Below are 12,189 nucleotides of genomic sequence, written 5' to 3' on the forward strand. Positions count from 1 at the left end.
GGGTGGGGCTTTCTCTGCTCCCTTTCCTGACCTCCAGCTGTCTGAGAGACAGCTAGAAGTGGGGGGGGATTGGGAGAGGGGGTGACAGGCACGCGCCTGCTCCTCCTGCCCTTCCTTGGCCCCCAGCTGCCTCTCAGAGACAGCTGGGGACCAGTAAGGGCCCGTGAGGGGCAGGACCAACAGGCGCGCGGCCCCTGCTCCTTTCCTCGGGGCTTCGCCAGGCCTGAGGTGTCCTCCGAAGGACACCTCAGGTCTGCCGAAGCCCTGTGGGGAGGAGGAGGCTTGTGCCCGCCATCTCCTCCTCGGTCCCTTACTTCGGCCAAAAGGGCTCCAAGGGGCCCTTTCGGCCGAAGGGAAGGGCTTGGGCAGGCTGCCTCCTGGGCTCCTCCACGGCCCTTGCAGCCCCAGGCCTCTCTCTCCGGAGGGAGGCCTGGGGCTGCATGTGCCGAGAAGGAGCCTGTGGAAGTCCTCCTCCTCTACACTATACTGTTTGTATTATAGACTATTTGAACATCTATTTGTTATATGGTGCAAATCCCAACACTAAGCCCCCAGAGGCTCTCCTTGACAATGGATTCAGTTGAGGCTGTGCAGGTGCTGGGCCAATGACTGGTTGCCATAATGGACTGGTTAAGGGCCAAGAAACTGAATCCAGGTTCAGTTCTTGAGACCATTCTGACAGTTTTTGAGTTAGAGAAGCAGCTAAGCTATTTGCTCTGGATGGGGTTCTAATGTGTAGCTTTGGAATACTCCTCAGTTCAGCTCTTTCACTCAAGCGCATAACCTAGTGCACCAGCTACAGCCTTTCCTGGACACAGATAACTCAGCCACAGTTGTCCATGAACTAATAATTTCCTAATTACACTACTACAACGTGTTCTTCATGGGGCTGCCCTGGAAGATGACTTGGAAGCTACAACTACATTCACCTCTCCTAACTCACAGATCTGCACCCTCGAATATCTGTGGAGGGGCGACCTCCACTATTTCCAATGATGCACACACCCAAGCCACACACCCAGGGGCGCAGCCCATTTAATAAGTGCGAGCCTCCGTTTTCGTGGGGAATACAGAACAGATCTCCTGCTAAAACAAACAGCCAACTGTAGTGCAAAAGGGAGCAGCTGAATTGCTGATCCACATACCAGACAGACAACACATAATACTGGTCTTAAAAGAATTGCACTGGTCATCAGTTGAATTTTGGTCTGAAGTAAAGGTGCAGAACATGATATTTAAAGCCGTAAACAGCTTGAGATTGCAATACCTGAAGGAGCACCTCTCTCTATATATTCCTGACTAGGTTCTTCAGGAGGAGACTTTCTTGTGTTCCACCAGTGGGAAGAAAGTTGCAGCCCAACTGTGGGATGCCCTCCCTTGGTGGTCCATTTGGTACCCACATAGATTTCTTTTCAGCACCAAGCATAATTTACTTGAATTGTACTTGTATATGGTTCTAGATATATTTGATTTTTTTTTAGTTGTCAGCCACCAGAATTTTCTAAAATATTCAGTATAGCCTTTGGCCAAAAAGAAATCTTGTCTTCAGGAGCTTATCTTTGTATTTAGGATAGCCCCTGCACATATCCATTTCTTGATTTGAGGGAACTTGTACCATTTGGCAATTTTATTGCAACCAGCTAATGACAAATATAGATATCTTTGCCAGCAATGCTTAAAACTGCCCAGTTACCCTGGACAAAAAAAAAAAAAAACAAAAAACTGGAAATATAGCCTATAGAGCCGTGGTGGCGAGCGTATGGCATGCATGCGCTGTCTGGCATGTGAAACCATTTCTGAGGGCACATGAAGAGATGGGAGGACAGGGGAAGAGTAGGAACAGGAGCGTGACTGTTGTTCCTCTTCCCCCACCCTCCCGTGCCTTTAACTGCCTCTCCAGAGACAGCTACAGACCCTGGAGGGTGGAGAAAAGGAGGAACAGGAGCATGCCTCTTCCTACTTCCCTCCCCCCCGTCCTGCCAGGCCTTTAGCTGTCTCTGGGGAAGTCTCCCCCTCCCCGGAAGTCATGCCTCCTTGGAAGGCAGAAGTCCCGCCCCCAGAAAGTGGAAGCCTCTCCCTCCAGAAATCCCGCCCCCTCCTGGAAGTCCTGCCCCTTGGCACTAGGTAACACCCAGTGCAGGAACATCTTTGAGTTTGAGCACTCGGTCTCTAAAAGGTTCGCCATCACTGCTATAGAGCTACACTCAGTGCTGGACATAGATCAAGGAATGCTTAAATTCAAATTCCAAGTAATCTATTAAATCCATTGGGTAACCCTGGAAAAATCACTACACTTCAGCCCTCCTCACAAGGGTGCAGTGAAAAAGAATAATTTTATCTCATGTAAATCACATAAGGAAGGTAGAAAAAATATGGCAAGTATTTACCATACTTATACAGAAAAATAAATATAAATACTTATACTGTATAGAAAAATAAATAACTGGGGAGGATGTTCTCATATTCTTCTTTTAGAAAACACATATTTTGCTGCCTGCCAGTGTGCATTCTTTTAAAAATCAGAGCAGTTTTAAAATGTCACCACCAACCTTATATATTGCTACAAGAAGGCTATTTAAGGCCTGGGGTGGGGTCAGAGCACAGAAGAACTATGAAGCCAAGATTCAAAACTGTAACAAACAATTTAGTGTTCTGCAGCCACAGATGTTATGGCCTCCAAGACTCCTCCAGCTGTGCTACATATGAATTTCACAACTGTCTCTGCTTAGAAATACAGGAAGAACTTGCTGCTCGCTCTCTTCTTCCTCTCCTCCTCCTGCTCCTCTCCCATCCTTCCTTTCTTCATAACTAGCTATCCAAGTGTATCTAGCAGCCTTGATCCCCAGGTCCTCTAGTGACTGCTTCCAAATGTTTTGCTAACATCCTTCAGGAACATCTACAGCCATTTAATGGCTGCAGAAGAAATTAAGTATGTATAGGAAAAACAAGGAGGAAAAACACCATTTGTTATTCTGAAGCACGTTTCATCTAGCAATTCAAGAGATCGCAGCAACCTTGATCCTCCAGAGAAAGGATGTATGATGAGGTAATCAGAATTCAAGAATATTGTTGGAGGAGAATTTTTAGGGACACAAAATTTAGCTTGTTATTTAAAGGAGCAAGGGAGTGTTATTTAAAGGAGCAGGGGTTGCCATAATGGAGGACCTCCAAACCGGGACAAATGTAGGACAAGGTTTGAAAATGTAGGACTTTTTTAAAAAAAAATTCCTGGCTAGGAAATTAAAAAAAAGTCCTAGATTTTTAAACCTTGTCCTCCTCCTCCTCCTCCCGGCCTGGGAGGGAGGGAAGGGCGGGGGGAAGCTTGGCATTGCGGCGGCCTGGGAGGAAGCCTAGGCCTGCTCCCAGGCCGGGAAAGAGGCGGAGGCTGTTCCTCATCGCGGCGATCGCCGCGGAGGGAAGCGGCCTCCCCCTCCTCCCGGTCTGGGAGAAAGCCTGGGCCAGCTCCCAGGCCAGGAAGGAGGCGGGGGCCGACCCTCATCGAGGCCATGGTCTAAAGGAGCTGTTTGCACTGCTTGAGCAAATTACTTTTTTAAACTCCTAGGCAGCATGGCCAATGCCCGTTCTGGTTAAGAGGTTCTGGGTTCTGTAGTCCAAATCACTGGTTTGAAGTGAAAATAGTCAATGGAGACAATACTTGGTTGGACAGATGAATGGGCCATGTCACCATAAGGCAATTTCATATGAAGAGAATGAGTAAGTTCCACACATGCTCATTCAAAAATGCTGAGCAGCAATTCACTTTCATTGTTGGAAGGTCTTTCCTAAACAGATGGCAGAAGTGAACAGGAAAAGGCTTTTCTCCCTCTTTCATGAAACCAGAAGCCACAGTCATCCAATGAAAGTGAAGCTGGCAGATTTGGTACAGATAAAAAGCTAGCAGCTCTTACCATAATGCATAGTTTTGTGCATTATGAAGAGTAAAGTTTTATTTTCAACGACTACATGACAGCCATACACCGCCTCCAGTATCAGAGGCAGTATGTCTTGGTGTATCAATTTCTGAGGAACATGAATGGAAAGATGCTGTTCCCTTCTCAAAGACATTTGGCTGGCCCCTGGAAAAAAGAGAAAGATGGTAAAGAATATTGTTACTTTTACCATAATATGGAACAGGGTTGCATATAGTTCATTTCTCCACCTGCAATTGACAGGTGAGGATGGGAGAAGGACAGAGGTGCTAAAGGTGAGAGCATCAAAATACACTGGGAGCTTTCTAGTTATTTCACTTGTTCCTGCATTAACTCTGGTTGGTTGGCTGGCTTGCAACTGAGATCAAATTCCAAAGGCTGCAAGCTGTATGGTATGTAGGTTTGTGTCAAGCAGCACCCATTCAATAGACAGAGGAAAACTGCAACCATGCATTTGTGAAGGAAAGGAGCGCAAAGGTCCTGTGCATTTTAAAGTACAGAAGAGGGAGAATTTCAGCAGCTGCACCTTTTTGTCAACCTTGCTCCTATTTAATCCACTCCACTTGTACCCCTCAGCGTTGTGTACAGTGATGGCAGATGATGCATCACCGACTAACAATCTTATTTTCTATTCATAACTGTCAACAATAACAGAAGTCTGTTACATCTCATCATTTTACTGTTCAGCCTTCAGTTATGATAAAAGTTTGGAAGCTTTTTTTTTTAAAGACTGCAAACAGAATCCAGCAAATATGTTGGCTGGGAGATTCGGGTTAAGAAGTTCATTTCACCAGCTCTGTGTCAGGCCTATACATGAAATACTGCCATTCTATCTCCAGGATTTTTATTTAAATTGCTTCAGGGAGGAATCAAACCATTTTGGTGAATTTTATGGCATCACTTACAATTGGCCTCTGAAATTTACCTATTTTCTGTACATCAAAAACTATATATTTAAATGTAAATGTTCTAGTATATCATCAGCTAATGTAGCAGTTGTTGTTTTCTTAAGCCAGTACTGTTATGGGAACCTTAGAAAATGAATTAACATCCCCTACAATTTATAATGCACTGTGAAACATCTATAAAATTGTGTGTACAGATGGGACAATCAAGTTTTGATGAAGGCAGGGGGGAAAAAGGCATGTGAAATTTCAGCACATTACTTAATTGTGGATCAGTAGGCTTCCCGTCCTGCTTCTTTTTAAAAATCCAACTACCATGTGTAACAATGACCCCTTCTCAATCAGCTGTTACTATAGAAACAATAGAGTTGTTTGCTCAGTGACTTCTTCCAGCAAATAACTTGCAACAAGTTATTCCTTGTTTCCCTTCGGTTCCATGGGAAGAATTGTGCTCTTGGAGCCCAGGACAGAGAGTCAAGTGTCGGCTAATCCCTGTTTTAAAACCAATTTCCTCCATGTCTTTGGAAGTATTCACATTATCTTCCCTATACTTTTATTTTCCCATCAGTTGAAAAGAGAAAACCACTTTAGTGGTGCACTGGTGAGAATCTGGTATCATGAAAAGGAATTTGTTTATAAAAAAAAAGGGGTGGAGACAACAGTATGGAGAAAGCATACTGTTTATGAAATTTACCTCTGTTTACACCTACATTTAGAGAAATGTCATTCTATTTCTGATGAACTACACTATTTTTGAAAGTGACCGAGTAACCCTATTAGCTAAAAATAGTTCAAAACTAACAAATTGCTATGTTTAAAAGCTTTCAAGTAAGACTCCTCTCTGCTGGAATTTGAGAATATAAAAGAGCTTTCACTGAATAAGATCAATCTAATCTAGTGTCTTGACTCTGCCAAGTAGAAATTATGGAAGCTTTCAAGAATATAGCAGTGAAATTATGTCCTTTCCATTTTTAAACTTCAACATTTCTTCCAGTGGCTTCCCCTCCACAGAAGCCTGGTAAAATCAGTAATTAACACTTGAAGATGGCTTTTAGCAGGTCAATGGTTGCATGTATACCCTAACTTCAATTTGTTTACATATATTGTTGACATACAGTGGGACCTTGTTATCCACTGGGGTTTGGTTCCAGGATCCAAAATGGTGTCCCTTATATAAAATGGAAAATCAAGGTTTGCTATATGGAATTTATACTTCTTTTGAATATTTTCGAGCTGTGGATGCTTGAATCCGTGGATAAAAAAAAAATCTGTGGATAAGGAGGGCCGACTGTATTTTACATATATTGCTGAACACAGGTGAGCAGAGGGAATGGCAAAGCCTAGAAGAGGATTTTTGCTCCCCATTTGTGAGTAAATGCATAACTAAAAATATACACTGGATAACACTGAAGACAAACAGGTACAAAACTGTTTTACTCATTTGACCTTTCTCCACTCTCTTATGACTTACCCTCAAAGGCAAGTCTTACAACATGCATGGCTCTCTCTGATGCCATATTGCTCTTTCCAAAAATTTCTTCCAGATAATTTGAAATAATAGGTTAAAAGCAAGCCAAAGGAGGATGTTTTGTGTAACAGATAAAATCTAAAAATCAATATTGGAGTAGTTTTAATCAGGTGGTTTACCAACACAGGTATGAAGGTTGCAGAGAACAAACTACCATTTGGGAGCTTTGGATTCAAGAAATGTGCACTGAACAGACTAAACCTGTCTTAGTTTAGAATAATTTGAAAAGAAAGCAACTTGAAAAAGTTATGCCTTTGTAGTCAAATTAATGGTATCATAAATTCAGAGATGGAGGAAACACATTCTGAACATTAGGAAGTCACATCTAGAAGACTTAGAAAAAGCACGCTTTCCTTTCTTATTTGGTTGCTAAAAGCTTCAGCAGGATTGTAACTAGCTTAGTAAAGTCTGAAAAATTTCAGTCTCGTATCCTGAGAACAAGAGGGATCATTCAAGCCATAGCAAAGTGGCTCACAGAAAACACCAATATGCTTACAGTTCGCAAACACAGATCTGTTTGGACAGTAAGAGCAGCTATCCGCTCAGTAAACACCAGGATTCCTGTGAGTCCACAGCATGGAGAACCAGACACTGTGTGTCTCCAGTAACGTATCAGGACAGTCCTTATGGCAGAACAAAAAAGCCTTTAATCATAAACCTACAGTTCAAAAACCACACACCTTTCACTAGGCCCCAAGAGCTGCTCACTTACGAGCAATTTTTAGAACTGCAAATAAAAGCTACATAGTTTCTATCAGTCTCAGCTATAAGTTACATAATGATTACTTTAGAGTAAGCCACTGGATGCATTCAGATTGACAGAGTAAGGCATTAGATGCAAAACACAGAACAAAATTGTATGCTTTGTTAGGAAGTGATATTGCTTAGGAAGTATTGCTCTTGAATTTAAGGCCTGACTTCTGAATATTGGGTTCTTGTTCTCTTATTAGAACATCAGTGAAGACTAGAGAATCCTGCAGATTTCCATAATGTACATAATGGACTGGAGTCCTAGTACAGATATACTATAATGAAGTCTTCCCAGTTACTTCAGCTGTTCTTGTTGAACAGATGAACCAAACAGGACCAAGTGGCACACTGTTCATGAATGGTATGCGTGAATACTACACAACTCTGACTTGTCATTTTGTGCAAAGGAGGCCAGTGTTGCAAAGTTCATCTCATAATCTCTGACTGGTTAATATCACTCCAGAACTGATCAGAACCACTTTAAATGCTGTCCTTCTTTTTCTTGAAACGGAATCCATTTCACTATTATTGGTTCCCAAGGTTGCTAGGACCTTGGGAACCAACAACAATGAAAGGGATTACACTTCAAGAAAAAGATGGATGGCATTTAAAGTGATTCTGATTCGCAAATTCTAATTCATCCAACTGTAACTGATTTTTGAAGATCTAAAGTGGAGAATATCCTGCACAACTTGAATTTATATTGTAACAACCAGAAGAAGTCCAGCTGCTTTCAATGTGCTTGAAGGCATCAATCAGGCCCAGAACAGACGGGCCCTTAAGGCGCCCTCATCACATGCGAGGGTTTGCCTGGTGGGCAGAGCACCCACACGCCTAGCAACCCTTGCATGTGATGAGGGCACTGCAGCTGCGGCGCACCCACCAGAAGGGGCACGTAATGATGATGTCGCAGCTGTGCCACTTCCAGACGGGGCGGCACAGCTGCGACATCATTGTGACATCTCTGGAGCTTTGTGGCGTTGCAGTGCTGCCGCAAAAAGGAGCCACTTTCGGGCGCTCCATTTTTGCTCCACAGCAGCGCTGCACAATTTGATTGCTGTGGCGCTCCTGTGGAGCAAAGAGAGGCACCAAGGAGGCACCGCTTTCTGGCGGTTTGTACCCTACCTCAGATTATTATTATTATTATCAGCATTATTACATGAAACTATAAGTATAGCACCATTATAAGCAGAAGAAAGATTCTATCAAATGTGAGATTTTATGCATATTGTGTACCATACAACACAATGGAAATTATTTCCACAAAATCCTTGGAACCTTATTAAAATTACTCACATGAATGAAAGATGCTCACACTGGCCAATTTTATTCAAGGTGACTTCAGCTCTCTATTTAAACAAACTGTAGGATATATGCTGACATCATTTGCACCAGAACGTGAACTTTTAAAACAAGTTAAAGCTGAAGCTATATAGGTTACGTAAGCGGCTGGGTTTGGGGTTTTTCTTTTTTAAAGCTTTGCAGAACTCTGTATGAACAAGTCTCAAGATTCACCTGGGTTCTACAAACCAAAAGAAAAGCAAACACTGTTTTTTCTCCTGTGAATCAGTAAAAAAACCAAAAACTCTAAAGAAAAGAAACTTCAGAAAAGGAATGGAAACCACTTATATTATCAGCATTTAGGATACAAAGCCAAAATAGAACAACTTATTGCTTGCATTCCTACTGAAAGTCCTTCTTCACCATTTTCCTATCTCGTTTTACTATCTTCATCATGATGTAAATATTATTCAAATAAATATGCTATTATCATATACAAGTGCATTTTAAAAATCTACTTTGATGTAGGATGCCATGCACTACCAATGAAATGCAAAATCATTTACTGTATTCCATGAACACCAGTGGAGAGGAAAATTTCAGGACATAAGTTTAGCCACGCTGGAATGGAACTGTTAAGTAAAAAAAGAGAGACTGTTCAGGTTGTGTAGGCATCCACCAGACATCTTTGAATGCAGGCCAAGTTCACAGGAAATGCAGAGAAATGCATGCCAATGACATGCATATGTTCTCGGCATATTCCCAACATTTCACAGTTTTGGTGAGATACAAAATCTAGAACAAATCACACTCTGGCTCCATCACTGCTTTTCGCATACTATTCTGGTTTTGAAGTAGTTTCTCTACATTTTAGGGCAGGCTCCCAAATGCCAGCTGCTCTGGAGGCTAAATATGATTATCCCACAACATTAAAAATCCTCAGTAGCCCTGTCCATAGAACATGGAATAAATGACATGTAAGTGAAATAACTGATTTTAATAGAATCTGTGCTTCAGAATCTTTTGTACCAATTAGGGCTAATTGCCTTTACCTATTTGAGCAACAAGGCACTGTCATTTCCAACTGTGCAAACCAGTCTAACCCCTCCTACACATACACATCTTTTTGTTAACGCTCGTATTTTTCCCTTCTTATTCTTGATTTTTTTTTCCTGCAGTGGTAGAAAACAAATGGAAGGAAGGGTTATGAAGGTTTGTTTCAGACCAACACATACCCATAACACTGTTCATGTCTTATTTTATTGTTGCTATGTCTTAACAAAATTCAATAAAATTGTATTTTCAAAATTAACAACAACAACAACGGCCATGGCACAGTGGGCTCTTGGTATCTGCTGGGGTTTGGTTCCAGAACTCCTTGTGATATCAAACTCTGGACGCTCGAGTCCCAATAAATAAATACAGCAGCATAGTTTAGTGGTGTCCCTTATATAAAATGGCAAAATCAAATGTTGGTTTTTAGAATTTTTTTTAACAGTTTCAAGCTGTGGATGCTTGAATCCGTGGATAAAGAATCCATGGATATGGTGGGCTGACTGTACTATCTCTACTGCCTGTGGAGTCCAGCATATTGATGAAAAATCTGGAGATATGCCCACTTAAGGTGATGATAGCGAAAGTAACCATTCCAAAAAGCAAATGAAATCCAGCACAAATTAGCAGCTCTCCCATCACCAAGACTGGCAGAAATGCTTGCCTAAGCAAAGATTCTTTATATATGTTGGGATATAGAAACCATTTCATTAAAAAGTAAATTAAGAAAAGTAGATCATCATTTCTGAAGGAAAGTTAGATGTTAAGTGAAAAGCCTTCACAACACTCCCTGGAGATGAGTAATAGGTTCTCCATAGTCTGCAAAGGATAGAGAGAAGCCATTCTTTTGCCATGACAACCTGGTAACATAATGCAAAGTGTTGCTTAGCAACACAACAGAACTCTTTTGCTATAGCTCTAGGATTAATTTGCTTGCAGGCTTAAAGACACAATTTTCTTTCCCAGCTAACCTACAAATCTGAACTTAAAACTGGAAAAATTATTTTCTTAATACAAATCTTTTACTGTGCTCTCTGCAAGGTAGAAAATATAAAGAACGTCCACTGGCATAATTGTTCTAATATAATTTCCGTCTTCTGAAAAATAATGCAGTTTCATCAAGGTTGGCTAACTTTTAAGAACATTTGGGGATGGCAGTTTCTAATCCATGCCTATACCAAAAAACCAATTTAAATGGCTTTAGGAAAATCTCAAGGCTTTAATCCATATTTTGAAACCACTAAATCTCACCATCTCGGGAAGGCTTCATAATTACCTATGCCAATGCATTTGTCCATATGGACAAGAACATTTTGTAATGAACAAGACCAGAATCTGATAAATGTGGAAGAGAAGATTATAGCTCTCTTGACATTAGAGATTATTTCAATTATACTGGGGGGGGGGGGGGGGGATCAGCTTCCAATAATATCATCTCAGGGCCCTTTTTAAGCCCCATATAGAAAAATATGCAAAGTAATCCAAATAATTTGACATTTACAGCAATATCAAACTAACTCATCTACAAAATCAGCTTTATATTACATGTGGCTTTTACAAACAATTTTCTTAGGCAATTTGCTATTGGGTAATTACTTTCCCTGGCAGCAACAGCGCCATGAGTCTTACCCCAATTATGAAAGGAATCTAAAAGTCTGGAGATATCAGGTAAAGGCATCTGGAGATGACTTCTTCAACTCATAACTTCATGTCCCTCCATTATACAGTGAACCCACATCATACGCGTGTGCGCCCTCAGCACACATTATATCAAATGGGGCTCACGAATCATGTGTGCGGCGAGCATGAGCCCCATTGGTTATAATGCCCACTCTACTGGATCTAGACTGGATCTGTAGCTCTCCGAAATGGAACTCCCACTTCTGACCTACTACCTGTTTCATGCTGTTTTAAAAGAAGAACAATAAAAAAAGAGGAACTCCAGGATCCTGCAATATACAAAAAACTGAAACAAAACCCAACCAACAAAATCACCAGGAAAATGAACACCTTGATCAAAAGCTCCTCAATTCCGCCAATTAACATTGGTAAACATGCTGTTATTGTCATGGTTTCATCTTACAGAAATGTTAATATCAAGACACAATGCTTCTGACACATTTTGAGTTCCAAGACACGGACATGGATAAAGTTAATCTCCCAATTATAGTGGGTTTAAATACACGCACACACCTCAAGTCTCCACTGCAGATTTGAGCACCGTGTTGCACTTCAACTAAACATAAAAAGCATGAAATAAGCTTTGCCTGCAAGATCTCCAAACCAGATAACATTTTATTAAAATGAACTCACTTGCTTATTTGTTCTTCATGCATGTCTCCTGTTTTCCCACAAAAATATTAAAACACTATCCAACAAGAACAGGTGTAGCCAGATTGCATATTGAGCAATACTGGTATCAACCAAAATGCTGATTCTATTTAATTGCATTTAGCTATTTAAAATTACATTATTATTTTTTAAAATGTAATTGTACTCTACCTTGAGACCTTTGGATACAAGCTTAAAGATAAATATTTATACAAACAAGCAATAAACTGTATCACTTCAAAAACAGTGAGTAGTGGGTTTATGGTGGGTTTTTTTTTTTAATGAAGAGCTAAGATTATGAGGATCCTGAAAGACCCTGCATATGACTTGTTAAGAGGCAACTGCTCTCTTTGTCAGCCGGCCTATGAATTATGGAGCCAAGTGATGATGGTAAGCTCATACAAAGCTAGGT

At 41.1% G+C, this 12,189-nt stretch overlaps 1 protein-coding gene across 4 annotated transcripts in view; it reads right to left on the minus strand.

Annotated features, from left to right (window-relative positions):
- FNDC3B (fibronectin type III domain containing 3B) overlaps window positions 1-12,189 on the minus strand; it is a 396,089-nt gene that overhangs the window by 207,624 nt on the left and 176,276 nt on the right. Inside the window, exon 1 of one of the 4 annotated variants that reach the window (XM_089508836.1) lies at window positions 2,550-2,581. The exons of the other annotated variants lie outside the window; for them this stretch is intronic. The gene's annotated coding sequence lies outside the window, so the exon portion shown is untranslated. Of the gene's footprint in view, window positions 1-2,549; window positions 2,582-12,189 lie in introns of those variants that run through there. 4 annotated transcript variants of the gene reach the window in all.

Source organism: Sceloporus occidentalis, unplaced genomic scaffold (genome assembly GCF_023333645.1).
Source record: "Sceloporus occidentalis isolate IW3139 unplaced genomic scaffold, rSceOcc1.0.p SCAF_2, whole genome shotgun sequence".
NCBI lineage: Eukaryota > Metazoa > Chordata > Lepidosauria > Squamata > Phrynosomatidae > Sceloporus > Sceloporus occidentalis.